This window comes from Bos javanicus, chromosome 4 (genome assembly GCF_032452875.1).
Source record: "Bos javanicus breed banteng chromosome 4, ARS-OSU_banteng_1.0, whole genome shotgun sequence".
Classification (NCBI taxonomy): Eukaryota; Metazoa; Chordata; class Mammalia; order Artiodactyla; family Bovidae; genus Bos; species Bos javanicus.
The window spans coordinates 77,940,580-77,958,077 of NC_083871.1; the positions used below are offsets into that span (position 1 = coordinate 77,940,580).

Sequence of the window (17,498 nt, forward strand, 5' to 3'; positions counted from 1 at the left end):
TAGACCCCAAACCACATTCAGGAGAAATCAGTAAATTGCCCTGAGTCCTTTGTCCTTTTTTTTATCTCTTTATTTTATATTGAAATATAGCTGATTAAAAGTTGTGATGGTTTCAGGTGGACACCAAAGGGTGAATCCTTTGTTCTTGTAGAAATACTATTGCTTGCCTTCCCTTTCTAATAAGAACTTCCAGAAAAGCTTTCCTCTAAAAAGTCTATAAAACATATGAACTTTACTGCTTTCCCACAGGATCTGGGGAAAGCAAAACAAAACAGAAACAATTTGCAGAGCTACACATACATGAGAAAGAACCCCACCTGGAAGTCCTACCACCCTAGGCACCAGCAGTCTACCACCAAGGATGAACTGTATTATCATTTAGAAAGCACATTCAGCAGGAGTATCGTGGACAGATTCTTTCCATTCTCCTCCTCCTCCAAGTCTCATCTTCCTTTGTAACAAGATGGCACTCTTGGGGGAGGCAGCAACTCCAGGCCACCTTTTAACACCTGCCCTGCCCATTTTCCCCACTGTCCTGCCAAGACCATTACAGTATGAACAGAACCCAAGGAGGACTTTATTCTATATTTTAACATATTCTAAAACACCTAGGACCTAACCCTATAACAAGAAGATTGACTTTATGTTTTTGTTCTCTTTTATTTTTCTTGGAGCATAGTTGATCTACGTTGTTGTGTTAGTTTCAGGGATACAGCAAAGTGTATCAGTTATAGACACACAGATACGCATTCTTTTTCAGATTCTTTACCCTTGTACATTATTACAGAATATTGAGGAGAGTTCCCTGTGCTATACAATAGGTCCTTGTTGTTATCTATCTTATAGTAGTGAGTGTATGTTATGTATGTTAATCCCAGACTCCTAATTTATCCCTTCCCCCCAACATTTTCCCTTTGGTAATTGTAAGTTTGTTTTAGAAACTTGTGAGTCTGTGTCTGTTTTATAAATAAGTTTATTTGTATCCTTTTTAATATGAAAGATGAGATGGTTCGATGGTATCACTGACTCAGTTGACATAAGTTTTGAGCAAACTCCAGGAGATGGTGGAAGACAGGTAAGCCTGGTGTGCTGCAATCCACGGGGTCGCAGAGTCAGACAACTTAGTGACTGAACAGCAACATCCTTTTAAAATTAGATTACACATGAGTGATACCATATTATATTTCTCTTTCTCTGACTTACTTCACTTAGTATCATAATCTCTAGGTCCACTCATGTTGCTGCAAATGGCACTATTTTGTTCTTTTTTATGGTTGAGTAATATTCCATTGGATATATGTACCACATCTTTTTTATCCTTTCCCCTGTTTAGGCTGCTTCTATATCTTAGCTATTGTAAATAGTGCTGCAAAAATCACTGGGGTGCAAGATTGACTTTTGTTTGATTTTTATTTCAAGGGTTTAATATTTTAAGAATATTGAAAACATTTTAATATTTAAAAGCTTAAAGGCTTTAAGTTTCTGACTTTTAGCATTACGTTTAGAAAGACTTATATATACATTTTTTCTTTTAGATTTTTAACTTTTTCCCCCTTTATTTACATGTTTCAGTTCAGTTCACTCAGTCGTGTCCGACACTTTGCGACCCCATGAATCGCAGCACTCCAGGCCTCCCTGTCCATCACCAACTCCAGGAGTTCGCTCAGACTCACGTCCATTGAGTCAGTAATGCCATCCAGCCATCTCATCCTCTGTTGTCCCCTTCTCCTCCTGCCCCCAATCCCTCCCAGCATCAGAGTCTTTTCCAATGAGTCAACTCTTTACATGAGGTGGCCAAAGTACTGGAGTTCCAGCTTTAGCATCATTCCTTCCAAAGAAATCCCAGGGCTGATCTCCTTCAGAATGGACTGGTTGGATCTCCTTGCAGTCCAAGGGACTCTCAAGAGTCTTCTCCAACACCACAGAGGGTTTTAATCAATCTAAGTTGTTTGGTATATAGCATAAGAGAAGACTACTGTAATCTCCCCAAATAGGTAAATTGTTCTCATATCATTTATTCTCATAAATTTATTTATTCTCATAAAGATTCATTCTTTCCCCCAGTGGCTCATATTTAAATTCTTATGAATATGGTTATTCTGTCTTTCACATCATTATTGACCCCGATTTCCATACCTATAATATATTATTTATAGGACTGTGGCTTTACAACATATTCTGCTTTCTGATAGTTCAAGTTCTCCCATTAAATTGTTCCATATTCATATCTATTCTTGCTCACTCAGACTTCTAGATTAAATTTAGAACAGCTTTGTCAAGTTAAGAAAAAAAATTCCACAGGGACTGTGCTTGTGATTGCATCAAATTGATAAATTAAATTAGGATTAATCATTCAGTCTTCCCATCCAGAAATATATGGTATGCCTCTGTAGGAGAAGCCACTTAAAGAAAACAGAAAAAGAATCTCAAATTAGTTTTTGAATTACTGCATAATTACAAATGACAGCTCAGGCTGCAGTGGTTCACTAGAAAGTTAATTGAAAAAAGTCAAGACTTTGGCATAAATAACCTGCTTAAAGCATTTTCAAGTAGGTAAGCCTCTCCTCAGATGTCCTGCAGCAGACACGCTATCCTCTGGGAAATGGGGTTACAGATCATCATACTAAGTGAAGAAAGTCAGAAAGAGAAAGACAAATGCCATATGACATCACTTATATGTGGGGTCTAAAATATGACACAAAATATGAACTTATCAATTAAACAGAAACAGACTCACAGACACAGAGAACAGACGTATGGTTGCCATGAGGGAGAGGCGGCAGGGAGAGATGGATTCGGAGTTTGGAAAGAGCAGATGCAAGGTATTATATATAATGGATAAACAACAAGGTCCTCCTGTATAGCACAGGGAACTATATTCAACATCCTGTGATAAACCATAAAGGAAAAGAATATGAAATAGAATGTATATGTATGTATAACTAAATTACTTTGCCCTAGAGTAGAAGTTAGCAAAATATTATAAATCAACTATATTTAAAAAAAAAATATATTTTTTAAAACAAAGGCCAGTTTTAGACCTGGCTTGGGTATCCAATAGTTGTGTGATTGAGGCCAGGGCACATGGTCTCTGAGCACCTTGAAAAAGGGGAGCAGATGAGTGTGAATGAACTTAGATGACCCCTAACGTACTCTTTCAGTGCTGACATGCCATAAATTCTAACTCACTTCTATTTTTTTGTTTCTTCTTTGGTTTAGCTTTCTTCATGTTTGGCTTGGTTACCTGGAGGTTATTAGCGTCTCTTGGGTTCACTTAGGGCTTCCCTTGTGGTTCAGCTGGTAAAGAATCTGCCTGCAATGCAGGAGACTTGGGTTTGATCCCTGGGTTGGGAAGATCCCCTGGAGAAGGGGAAGGCTACTCCAGTATTCTGGCCTGGAGAATTCCATGGACTGTATACTCCATGGGGTCGCAAAGAGTTGGACACGACTGAGTGAGTTCACTTAGGGGCAGACAGACACAAGTAATCGAGGAAAAAGCTCAGGTTATCAGATCTAGGGAGGCTGCTGCCCAGCTGCCCTGAGTCCCAGTCACTCAGCAGGTAAAGCATTCCTCAGCACTCTGTCTGAACATATGTCACTGTCCTTCCCCTCCCAACTTTCAAAGCTCCTCCCACCTGCTCCTGCTTAGTGACCCCATGGACTGCAGCCCACCAGGCTCCTCCATCCATGGGATTTTCCTGCTCCATGACCCTCCTATTCCTCCTACTGGCCATTTCAAAACCTTCTGCCTTTCACCGAGAGTGATCTTGATATTTAATTCAGTTCAGTTCAGTTGATCAGTCGTGTCCGACTCTTTACGACCCCATGGACTGCAGCATGCCAGGCCTCCCTGTCTGTCGCCAACTCCCGGAGTTTACTCAAACTCATGTTCATTGAGTCAGTGATGCCATCCAGCCATCTCATCCTCTGTCATCCCCTTCTCCTCCTGCCTTCAATCTTTCCCAGCATCAGGGTCTTTTCAAATGAGTCAGCTCTTTGCATCAGGTGGCCAAAGTACTGAAGTTTCAGCTTCAGCATCAGTCCTTCCAATGAATATTCAGGACTGATTTCCTTTAGGATGGACTGGTTGGATCTCCTTGCAGTCCAAAGGACTCTCAAGAGTCTTCTCCAACACCACGGTTCAAAAGCATCAATTCTTCAGCGCTCAGCTTTCTTTATAGTCCAACTCTCACATCCATAGATGACTACTGGAAAAACCATAGCTTTGACTAGACAGACCTTGATATAACAGGAGAGAAATGTTGTATCAGGAGTCAAAGCATGCTTACTAAGAATGTGTTTAAACTTACAAGGGTATATCCATCCTTTAAAAGAGCAGCTTATTCACTCAAATAATTGCAAGCAATACAATCTGAGTGTAACTCAATTTTAAAGGTGGGTTGAGAGAAGGACATTCTGGGGCCCATACATGCTGTTAGGCACTGATACCCAAGAAAGTCCAGGTCAAAACCTTGGTCCCCTATTGCTGAGATTAGTTCTTCCTGGCCAAGTGCTTTTGGAAACCATGAACTTCTGGAACATCTGAGCACAGCACAAATGACAAGTGTGTTGAGGCTGGGACAAAGGAATATAAATCTTCCACCTGGGAAGAATCTGTGTAATTCTGGTTTCTAACTATTTATTTATATCTAAAATTGCTTACTCCTTGGAAGGAAAGTTATGACCAACCTAGGTAGCATATTCAAAAGCAGAGACATTACTTTGCCAACAAAGGTTCGTCTAGTCAAGGCTGTGGTTTTTCCTGTGTTCATGTATGGATGTGAGAGTTGGACTATGAAGAAGGCTGAGCACCGAAGAATTGATGCTTTTGAACTGTGGCGTTGGAGAAGACTCTTGAGAGTCCCTTGGACTGCAAGGAGATCCAACCAGTCCATTCTGAAGGAGATCAGCCCTGGGATTTCTTTGGAGGGAATGATGCTAAAGCTGAAACTCCAGTACTTTGGCCACCTCATGTGAAGAGTTGACTCATTGGAAAAGACTCTGATGCTGGGAGGGATTGGGGGCAGGAGGAGAAGGGGACGACAGAGGATGAGATGGCTGGATGGCATCACTGACTCGATGGACGTGAGTCTGGGTGAACTCCGGGAGTTGGTGATGGACAGGGAGGCCTGGCGTGCTGCGATTCATGAGGTCGCAAAGAGTCGGACACGACTGAGTGACTGAACTGAACTGAAAATTTATTATTATTTGGCTGCATCAGGTCTTAGTTGCAGCATGTAGGATCTTTGACGAATCATGCAGGGTCTTTCGTTGTGGTACACTCACTCCCTGGTTGTGGCGCATGGGCTCAGTAGTTGCAGCACTCGGGGCTTAACTGCTCCGGGACACGTGGGATCTTTGTTCCCTGACCAGGGATCAAACCCACATCCTTTGCATTGCAAGGTGGATTCTTAACCACTGGACTACTAAGGAAGCCCCTGGTTTCTAGCACTTTAAAATCTCAATAATTATGCTCTTCAGGATTGTTAGAGGGAATGTGTTTTCTTTCCCCTTAGCAGATCAATTAAGACTTTCACAAGCAAAATTTCACAACGTGTTATATGTCTCCTCGATGATAAATCATATTATGCTCTACAACTGAGCATATGTTTTTCTGCTATTTTGTGTCTGTTCTGTTTTCCTATGTTGCTTTTTTCCAGCTTTCTAGAGATATCACTAACAGATTACATCCTTGATCCACGTATGTATTTCTCATGCAGTTTTTTTAAAGGCACTGCAAATTCTCAGATTTCAGATGAGAAAATTTAAGGCCCCCTTCCAAACTCTGAAGTATTATGACATGGTTTCTGTGATGATAAAAAAGTAAAAGTAAACAGTTAAGCTATAAGAACAATCATTCTGTGTAAGACATATAGAAAATATCAAACTATTCAGGCACAAGCAAAGATACGTTTTAGTACACCAAACAACACAACTGAGTTGGCATATGGAGGATTAAAAAGCTTAAAGAAATCCTGCAATAAAGTTGACCGAGATGACGACATAGAAGGCTCCTGGCTCCCCTCCTGCTATGGACACACTGATACACAGCTACAGTGGGAGCAGTCCTTTCTGAAAGAGATCCAGAAACTAGCTCAGTGACTCCTACACATCTGGTGAATAAGCAAATATTCACATTAAAACAGGTAAGAAAGGCTGAGTCAAATGACAAGGTCCTGCTGTATAGCACAGGGAATTCTATTCAATATCCTGTGATAAACCACATGGAAAAGAACATATAAAAAAGGAATGTATACGTGTGCATGATCGAATCACTTTGCTGAATAGCAGAAATTAACACAATATTGTAAATCAACTAAATTTCAATTTTAAAAAAGATCTTTACAATGAACACTACAAGGGAATTCCCTGGCGGTCCAATAGTTAGGACTCTGTGCTTCCACTGCCGATGGCCCGGATTTAATTCCTAGTCAGGGAGCTAAGATCCCACAAGTCACATGGCATGGCCAGAAAAAAAAAGGAAAAAAAACTATAAGACATTAATGAAAAGAATGGAAAAAGACACGAAAAAATGAAAAAAGATATTCTGTGCTCATGGATTGAAAGGATTAATATTATTTATGTCCATACTACCCAAAGTGATCTACAGATTCAATGCAATCCTTATTAAAACTCCAATGGCATTCGTCACAGAAACAGAAAAGCAACCCTAAATTTTGTATGGAACCACCTAAGATCTGAAACTGTAAATCTCCTGGAAGAATACACAAGGGGTAAGTAAACTCCTTAACTTTGGTCTTGGCAATGATTTTTTGGATTTGACACCAAAAGCAAAGACAGCAAAAGCAAAAATAAATAAGACAGACTACAAGAAACTAAAAAGCTTCTGCAAGGCAAAGAAGGCCACGGAATGGGAGAATATCTCTGCAAATCACGTATCTAATAAGGGGTTAATAACCAAAATATATGAGGAACTCCTACAACTCAATGGCAAAAAACCCCAAATGGTCCAATTTAAAACTGGGCAGAGAAACTTAGTAAGCATTCTTCCAAAGACATACAAGTGGTCAACAGGTACACAAAAGGCTTTCAGCATTCAACATCATTAATCATCAGGGAAATCAAAAAGAGAAATTATCTCACTAGTTAGTTTGGCCATCATCAAAAAGAAAAGAGAGAACAAATACTGGTGAGGATGTAGGAAAAAGTGAAAGCTTGTGTACTGTTAATGGGAATGTAAACTGGTACAGCCACTACGGAAAACAATATGGAGATTCCTCAAGAAATTAAGAATAGTATCACTGTGTGAAGAAGGCTGAGCACCGAAGAATTGATGCTTTGAACTGTGGTGTTGGAGAAGACTCTTGAGAGTCCCTTGGACTGCAAGGAGATCCAACCAGTCCATTCTGAAGGAGATCAGCCCTGGGATTTCTTTGGAAGGAATGATGCTAAAGCTGAAACTCCAGTACTTTGGCCACCTCATGCGAAGAGTTGACTCATTGGAAAAGACTCTGATGCTGGGAGGGATTGCGGGCAGGAGGAGAAGGGGACGACAGAGGATGAGATGGCTGGATGGCATCACTGACTCGATGGACGTGAGTCTGGGTGAACTCCGGGAGTTGGTGATGGACAGGGAGGCCTGGCGTGCTGCAATTCATGGGGTCGCAAAGAGTCAGACATGACTGAGCGACTGATCTGATCTGATCTGATGATCCAGCAATCCCACTTCTGGGTATACATCCAAAGGAAACAAAATGATTATCTCAAAGAGATATATATGTACTCCCATGTTCACTGCAGCATTATTTACAATAGCCAAGACCTAACTGCAGACAATGAAAGAATAAAACTGTGATTCATATAGAGTCAGCCCTGCATACCTAAGGATGTGTAATGCACAGATAAGGAAACTGACTATATTCATTATATTGCACCATTTTATACAAGGGACTTGAGGATCCAAGATTTTGGTATCCACAGGGGCTCCTGGAGCCAATGCCCTACAGAGAGTGAGGGACAACTCTATATGGAATATTATTCAGCCTTAAAAAGGGAAGAAAATATTGTTATTTGTGACAACATAGGTGAACTCAGACAGCATCATGCTAAGTGAAATAAGCCAGGCAGAGAAAGACAACTAATGCATGGTATCACGTATAAGTGATTCCATCACTTAATGCATGGAATCTATTAGAAAACTGGTACCCAGTGTAGGAGAAATAGGGAGAGATAGGTAAAAAGGCACAAATTTTTAGCTACAACATGAATAAGGTCTGAGGATCTAATGTAAAACACGGTAACTACAGTTGATAACAGTCATGTATGATTGAAATTTGCTAAGAGCAGAACCTAAATGTTCTCACCAAAACCAGTAAATGTGTATTAGTTCACTCCATGGAGAGAATACTTTCATAATGTTATCTGTATATCAAATCATCACACTATATACACTTTAAGTATCTTAGAATGTTTTTGTCAATTATACCTCAATAAAGCTGGGAAAAAAAAAATCCTGCCTTAGCTAAAACAACATGACTTGACATTACCACTTAAAACAGCCAGAGATCAAAAGCAGCAGTGGCTACATGTGTTTGTGTTTTCTTTTTCAAAAACATTTTTGCCTATCGCCTTTTACTCCCACAGCAGCCCTTAAGAAGTTAGAGCCCTCAAATTTTCATTCTGCACAGACAGGAAGACTTTAAATCACTTGCTGCTGGTGGTTCTCCATCTGCCCTCCTCCTCCCGCCTCAGGAACTGGCTGACCTCCCTATGTGGCGTCTCCTGCCTGCTTCACCCTCCACCTTCCACTTGGCACTGGCCAGAGAGGGAGATCAGACGTGGGGAAAGGTGTAACACAGAACAAATCTGACTCCCTGCTTGGTCACTCTGGATCTTACCTCTTTGCAAAACAATGTTGCCTCTGGCCTGAAATATGCAAGGCAGCACATTCTCAAGGCTTTGCCTCCCAGGCTTGCTCTTTCAAGGCCTAACAGTTTTCATTTATATAAAGATAAAAAGTTGCACAACAGAGGATCACACTGGTCCTGTTGGAGGCTGACAGCAGACCTACAGGGACAGCTGCAAGAGCAAAGGATTATCACATCCCCTTCCTGGTCTGGTCCGCACCAAGACTTCTGCAACAACTAGCTATACCCTTGCCCCCTTTGAAGCCTGAATTCTAACTCAGGGGTAAGATGGTTCCTTGGGACACTAGGTTACCATCTTCTCTGTCTGCTGGGTTTCCAAAAAAAGTCACAATACTTTGCCCCAACACCTCGACTCTTGATTGAGTAGCCAGTCATGCAGCTGAGCAGTACGGGGTTTGGACAAAAGGAGAGGCTGGTGAACTTATCCCCGACTTGTCCTGTCCCACCAAGCTGGTGGTCCAGCAGTGGCTGACTTCTGCCAAGGCCCCCCTGCAGCCCTGGAGGGCGAGCCCTCCTTGGGAGCTCCACCCCCACACTCACCTCCAAGCTCTGGAACCACAGTCCCTTCCCTACCCCTTCAGACCGGGGTGGAGATGGCACCCCACCAACCCTCTTACCTGGGTGCCTCACTGTCATTTGTTGGTTCCGCGAAACCTACCCCCTCTTCTATAGAGTCCCTTCAAAAATGTCTTGCATTTTTGTGTTTTTTTTTTTCCTGTTTCCATTCTAACCAATATACTTGCCCACCAAAATCTCACCGTAAATGAATGGTACAGCCAGGACTAAACAGCTTCCTTGGCTTAAACTATGCCTCTCTTTCCATCTTAGTCTTTCTTCTAAGCGCAAACTGGAATATGAACCTCTCTAGAGCATACCATGAATAATATGGCAATTTCCGCTAACCCAATGGTCTCAATCAACATTTCTGATTGTTAGAACGAGAAGTGGGAAGTGAGCCAGCGTGCTGCTAACCATCTTCTAATGCACGGGACAGCCTCCCACAACAAAGAGTTATCCAGCCCCAAATATCAACAGTTCCGAGGTTGATTACTCCTCCTGCAGAATGCCCACAGCTGCGACTTTCCTCCTCTCTAAAATGCTCTCAGATGCCTATAACCACTGCTCTCAAGCCAGGCCACTGGCAGAAGTATGTTGAGTCCTGCCCCAGGTCCGAGGTGCCTTGCACCAATGCCTCAGAAGTGGAGCCCAGAACCCAAGTTACCTCCAAAGCTGATTGAGCCCTTTTGTAACTGTTGCCCAAAGCCCCTGATATCACTGACAAGCTTCCTGACTCCCAATTAGGCAAAGATGCCCACTCCTGTAAACACACTATAGCATCCCAATCAATGATCTAACACCAACCTTTCAGCAGGAATTTTTTTCGTCTTGAGGCTATAAAAATTGGCTATTAACTCATGAAACTTGTTGGCTTTCCCTGGTCTGTCAGGAGGTCAGCCCACTGTGCTCACATTATCTCTGCCCACATTATCTCTGCTCTTTGCTCCTAATAAACTCATTCCCTTCTGAAATGCTCTATGTCTAGAAATTCTTTTCCAACCTGTGCTCACACTGACTCAACAAAGAATGGGGGAAGGATTGGGGAGACGGTGACCTTCTCAGACAGGGCCGGGTGCTGGCCTGAGAGGTCCAAGAGTTAAGGTAAAAATGACCTTTACCCCTAGGCTGAATTTTCCTTTCTTGAAGGGAGCTGATACTTTGGGGCCTACCAAGGAAAATAAAATGACTACATGGGGCAAAAGTCGGGAAAAATACACATCAAAATATTAATTGTAAATATGTCTCTGAGTGGTAGAATTTTTAGTGGTTTCTTTGTGGTTATCTATATATTTTAAATTTTGCGGGACTTCCCTGGTGGTCCAGTGGTTAAGAATCCACCTTTCAATGCGTGGGATGTAGGTTCGATCCCTGATCAGGGAACCAAGATTCCACATGCCACGTTGCAACTAAGCAATGAAGACCCAGCACAGTCCAAAAAAGTTAATAAAATAAATTTTGCTAAAATAAATAAATAAATAAAAATAAAATTTGCTATAAAGGTTAGTTAACATTTATATAATTATTTAAAACTCTAAAAAGAAGCTATTATGCCATATTCACTGATTCCATCCCTCCCAACCCCAGTTCCTTGAGTGCATAGAATTTCACATGGCAATATATCAGGGTGCTTTAATAATGAAAACCAGAAAATTGTCTTTACAGCCAATTATAAGGAATGACTCTACTTCCTTCAAGGTCATTCATATTTGAGGAATGGATGAATGAATGAAGTATTCTTTACTTTCAAATGACATGTACTTATGCAACTGACCAAGTTTACTTTCCTAGAGGCAAATTTGAGACTCAGCACAAAAGCAATATACACCTGCGCTGTCCTATATGGTAGCCACTGTAGGCTAATTTGTTTCCGTCATGTCTCTCTGCAACCCCATGGACTATAGCCCACCAAGCTCCTCTGTCCATGAGATTCTCCAGGCAAGCACACTGGAGTGGGTTGCCATTTCCTTCTCCAGGGAATCTTCCTGACCCAGGGATCAAACCTGCATCTCCTGTGGCTCCTGCATTGCAGGCAGATTCTTTACCGCTTGAGCCATCAGGGAAGCCCCAAGGAAGCCATTAGACACACGCTATTTTTTTAAATTGAAGTATAGCAGATTTACAATGTGCCAATCTCTGCTGTACAGCAAAGTGACTCAGTTATACACATATTAAATATTCTTTTAAAAATATTCTTTTCCATTATAGCTTATCCAGGAGATTGGATATAGTTCCCTGTGATATACATTAGGACCTTGTTGTTTATCCGTTCTAAATGTAACATTTTGCATCTACCAACCCCAAACTCCCAGTCCATCCCTATCCCTTCCCCTCTCCCCCTTGGCAACCATAAGTCTGTACTCTATGTCTGTGAGTCTATTTCTGTTTTGTAGATAGGTTCATTTGTGCTATATTTTAGATTCCACATATTAGTCATATCATATGGTATTTCTCATTCTGACTTACTTCACTTAGTATGATAATCTCTAGTTGCATGCATGTTTCTGTTTTTGTGGCTAAGTTAATACTTCACTGTTTATATGTATCTCATCTTATTTTGCCATTCATCTGTCACTGGACATTTATCTTGTTTCCATGTTTGGCTGTTGTGAATAGTGCTGTTATGAACATCGGGGTGTGTGTTTCTTTTAGAATTATAGTTTTCTCAGGTCCAGGAGTGGGATGGCTGGATCCTATGGTAATTCTATTTTTAGTTTTTTGAGGAACCTCCATACTGTTTAACAAACAGACACACACTATTTAAATGTAAATTAATTAAATATAGAACATTTCCATTTTCACAGCAAGTTCACACTTTATTTTTTCCCCTGGACTTACTTTCTCTCTTACATTATCTTTGCTCCCCATATCTGGTTACATTTATTTTCTGCTGACTTGCTACGCCTCTACATGATTTTGTTGCAAACCACCCTAGTTCCTTTGTGGGACAATTCAGGGTATCAGTACTTCTAAACATTTGTGTCGAGATAACCTTGTGTTGCTGGGAGCTCAGCCTTAGTTTTTCTAGAGTGCACTTAAATCATGTAACCCGCAGAACAACGTCTGAAATGCTAAGAGTTTCCAGTTTCCAAAGAGGAAAGCGAAGTCAGAAGTGACCTGCGGAAGATTCATACCAAGGAGCAGAACCCCAGGCCGGCGGGACCCTGGAGTCCCAGCCGGCCGAGTTCTCACCCCCGCTGGAGATGCCGAGCACAGCCTTTCGCTCACCCTGCCGCCCCACTACGCCGAATCGCCCTAAACACTAGCTGAATACCTCTACATAAAAACCGAAACCATCACTATTTTACAAATGAAATAGGGATGAAATGTTCTTAATACTCGGCCTTTGTTTATTTGACTCAGGCCCTCCCCAAGGAGCCCGGAGCGATCGCCGGCCAGCCGAGTCTCGCTTGCGCCCGCTCCCTGCCGGTCCGGGCGAGGCGGGCGGCGCCGAGAGTTCTGGGCCGGTGGCTGGTCAGGCGCTGGGTCTCCCGCGCGCCTCGGTTTTTAAGCTCCTTCTGGAGGGTTTCAGAAAAGCCTGACCCCAATCCCCCCGCGCGCCTTACCTGCCGCTGGGCACAAAGCTGAAGCTCTCCGAGCTACCTCCGGGCTCCGCGCCACCACCCGCCCTACGAACACTGCAGGAGCGCGGCTGGGATTGGCTGCCGAGGGACGGGGAGAGGCGGGCGGAGGGAGGAGGAGAAACCGGGCTGGGTGGGGAGTGTGTGGGGAAGGGGTCCCGCCTACGCCTCCTCCCCCGAGGGCGCAGCCCCAGCACTCTGCTAGGTTACCCGAGCCGCTGGACTGGCTGTGAACTTGTGCAGGCGGCAGTCTTCGGCCCAGCTCCTGCCCTGTCTCTTGCGCCTTGCTTGGCGGCGCCAGTGGGCCGAGGGCGCGCATCCGCAGGGGAGCGGGGAGCCCTAAGCTCGTGCTCCGGGCCCTCAGAGTGTCTGGGGCTGTGCACCGTGTGCCCCATCTCTAGTAGGGGGCATCGGAGCCCCCTCCTCTGCCCCAGTCCCGCCACGGGAACCCGATGGATCTTTTTTGGGTTAGTAGCTCCGGCCCTGGTGGAATAACCAGGGAGGAGTTTTTTTCTCCTCCGTGTGTATATTGAAATACCTGTAACATAACATTTCGATCTTAACCATTTTTAAAGTGTATACAGTTCAGTGGTATCAAATACATTTACTTAGTTGTGCAAAAACACCACTATCCATAACTGCTTTCATCTTGTGAAACTGAAGCTCTATACCCATAAAACAATGACTCCTTGGTTATTTCTTGCCCCCAAGTCCTGGTAAGCACCATTCTACTTTCTGTGTTTATGATTTTGACTGGTGTATCTCGTATATGTGGAATCATACATTATGTATCTTTTTCTGACTGGCTTATTTCATTTAGCATAATGACCCCAAGAGTCATCCATGTTGTAGCATACCACACAATGTCCTTCCTTTTTAAGACTGAACAATATTCCATTGAATGTATATTTACATTTTGCTTATCTGTTCATCCACTGATGCCCACGACTTGCTTTGTTGGGTTAATTATTACAAATAATGCTGCTATGAACATGGGTATACAAATATCTCTTTGAGACCCTGCTTTCAATTCTTTGGGGTATATGCCCAGAAATGGAATTGCTGGATCATAGGTGGCTCAGAGGATAAAGTGTCTGCCTACAATGCGGGAGACCCGGTTCGATCCCTATGTCGGGAAGATCCCCTGGAGAAGGAAATGGGAACCCATTTCGGTACTCTTGCCTGGAAAATCCTATGGTCTGAGAACCCTGGTAGGCTACAGTCCATGGGTCGCAAAGAGTCGGACACGACTAAGCGACTTCATTTCATAACTTCATAGTAATTCTATCTTTAATTACTTGAGGAAACACCAGTTTTCCATAGTGACTATACCATTTTACATTTTCACCAATAATGCACAAAGTCCTAATTTCTCCATGTCGTCGCAAACACTCATATTCTGTTTGTTCGTTCGTTTCAGCAGTAGCTAGCCTAATGGATATGAGGTGGTATCTCAATTCAGTTTTGATTTGCATTTCCCTAATGATTTGGATCTCTTCTTTGGAGAAAAATCTGTTTTGTTCGTTTTGAATCAGGTTGTTTGGCTTTTGTTGTTGAGTTTTAGGAGTTCTCTATATATTCTGGGTATTAATGTTTTATCAGATATATGATTTGCAAATATTTTCTCCCATTCTATGGGTTGCCTTTTTACTCTTTTTGCTTTTGATGCACAATCTGTCTTAATTTCATGAAGCCCAATTTGCCTATTTTTCCTTTTGTTACCTGTGCCTTTGGTGTCATATCCAAGAAATCATTGCTAAATCCATGTAGAAGTTTATGTCTTACATTTAGGTCCTTTATCTGTTTTTGAGTTAATTTTGTATATGTCAGGTAGGGGTCCAACTTTATTCTTTTTCATTGTGGATATCCAGTTTTTCTAGCAACATTTACTGAACAGATTGTACTTTCCCCCATTGAATGGTGTTGGCTCCCTTGTCAAAAATAATTTGACTACATTTGGGGTTTATTTTTGGATGCCCCATTCTATTCCATTGTTCAATGTCTCTGTGTTTATGCTAATACCACACATTTTTGATTAGTGTAGCTTTAAGATAAGTTTTAAAATCAGGAAATCAGGGGTGAAGTCCTCCACTTTAGCTCTTTTTCAAGATTGTTTTGGCAATTTGGGGTCCTTTGAAATTCCACATGAATTTTAGGGTGGTTTTTTCTATTTCTGCAAAAAAATTGTTGAAATTTTCATATGGATTGCTTTGAATCTATGGATTAGTTGAATTTTATTGACATTTTGACAATATTGTCTTTTACTTCATGAACATGGAATGTACATCCGTTTATTTATGTCTTCTTTAATTTCTTTCAGCATTGTTTTGTATTTTCCATTGTATGAGCCTTTCACCTCCTTACTTAATTCCTAGATATTTTATTTTGTTTGATGCTGTTATATATAGAATTGTTTTGTAATTTCTTTTCAGATAGTTCATTGTCAGTGTACAAAAGTGCAACTAATTTTTGTGCGTTGGCTTTATGACTTGCTACTTTGATGAAAATTTATTAGTTATAATAGGTTTTTTTTTTTTCTTCCTTGATGGATTCAGGCTTTCTATATATTAGATCATATCATCTATGAACAGATGCACTTTTACTTCTTTTTTTCCAATTTGGATGACCTTTTCTTTTTTCTTACTTAATTGCACTGGCTAGAATTTCAGTATTGTATCGAATAGAAGTGGCAAAAGTGGCTATTCTTGCCTTGTTCCTTGTCTTTTGGAAAAGCTTTGAGTCTCTCACCATTGCCTATGATGTTCACTGACAGTTTTTCACATATGATTTTACTATGGTGAGGTAGTTTCATTTTTCTCTAGTGTAGTGAGTGTTTTTTATCATGAAAAGGTGTTGAATTTTGTCAAATGCTTTTTCTACATCAATTGGAGCGATCATGTGCTTTTTCCGCTTCGTTCTATTGGTATGACTCATTATATGGATTGATTTTCATATGTTGAACCGTCCTTAGTTATTGTGAATAATCCTTCTAATATGCTGCTGAATTATATTTCCTAGTATTTTGGTGAGCATTTCTCATCAATGTTTATAGGGGATATTGATCTGTAGTTTTCCTTTTTTAGGATGTCTTTATCTGTCTTTGGTGTCAGGGTAATGGTAGCCTCATAGAATGAGGTAGGGAGTATTTCCTTCTCTTCATTTATTATTTTTTTTTCTGGAAAATTAGAGAAGGATTAGTATTCTTCTTTAAATGATACCTTCACTGTGAAGCCATCAGATCCAGGACTTTTATTTGTGGAAAGTTTTTATTACAGATTCAATCTCCTTACCAGTTGTAGCTACATTTCAAATTTTCTGTTTCTTCATGAGTTAGTCTTGGTAGGTTCTGTGTTTCTAGAATTTGTCATTTCATGTAGGTTCTCCAATTTGTTGTTGTACAGTTGTTTATACTATTCTCTTACAATCCTTTTTATTTCTGTAGCATCAGTAGTGTCATCACTACTTTCTTATCTGATTTTCGTAGTTTGAGTCTTCTTTGTTTTCTTAGTCCGTGTAGCCAAAGGTTTGCCAATTTTGCTGATCTTCTCAAAGAACCAACTTTTGGTGTCATTGATTTTCTCTATTGTTTTTATATTCTCATTTTCATTTATCTGTGATCTAATCTTTATTGTCTCCTCTCTTCTAGCTTTGAGTTTGTTCTTCTTTTTCAAGTTCCTTAGGTTGTTGATTTGAAATCTTTCTTATTTTTTAACGTAAGCATTTATAGCTATAAATTTTCCCCTTAGCACTGCTTTTGATAAGTCCCATAAGTTACGGTATGCCATGTTTTCATTTTTATTTATCTCTGAGTATTTGCTAATTTCTCTTATATTTTCTTCTTTGATCCATTGGGTGTTTGTATGTATATTGTTTAATTTCTACAACTTTGTGAATTTTCCAGTTTTCTTCTTGTTATTGATTTCTAATTCCATCCGTTGTGGTCAGAGAAGGTACTTTGTATGATATCTATGTTTTCAAACCTATTGAGACTTAATTTGCAGCCTAACATGTGATCTATCCTGAAAAATGTCCAAGGTGCATTTGAGAAGAAGGTGTAGTCCGTTGTAGAGTGCTCTGTGTATGTCTGTTAGATCAGTTGGTTTACTGTATTAAGTCTTCTATTTCCTTTCTTATATTCTGTCTTTTTTTTTTTTTTAGCCATTATTATGAGTGGGGCATTGAAGTCTTCAACTACTATTGTAGAACTATTTCTTCTTTCAATTTTGTCAATTTTTGCTTCATATATTTTGATGTTCTATATTAAAGTGTGTATATGTCTATACTTATTAAATCTTCTTTCTTGAGTGAATCTTTTATGAATATATAATGTGCTTGTCACATAATCTTTTTGGATTTAAAGTCGATTTTGTCTGGTATTATTATAGCCATATCTGCTCTCTTTGGGTTACTGTTTTCATGGATTATCTTTTCCCATCCTTTCTCTTTCACCATGTTGTGTCTTTGGATCTCAAGT

At 40.8% G+C, this 17,498-nt stretch overlaps 1 protein-coding gene across 1 annotated transcript in view; it reads right to left on the minus strand.

The window, feature by feature from the left end:
- The window catches only part of BLVRA (biliverdin reductase A), a 50,588-nt gene extending 37,334 nt beyond the window's left edge, over positions 1-13,254 (minus strand). The window contains exon 1 of the mRNA XM_061414475.1: positions 13,010-13,254. The gene's annotated coding sequence lies outside the window, so the exon portion shown is untranslated. The remainder of the gene's footprint in view (positions 1-13,009) is intronic.
- Positions 13,255-17,498: the final 4,244 nt, after the last annotated feature.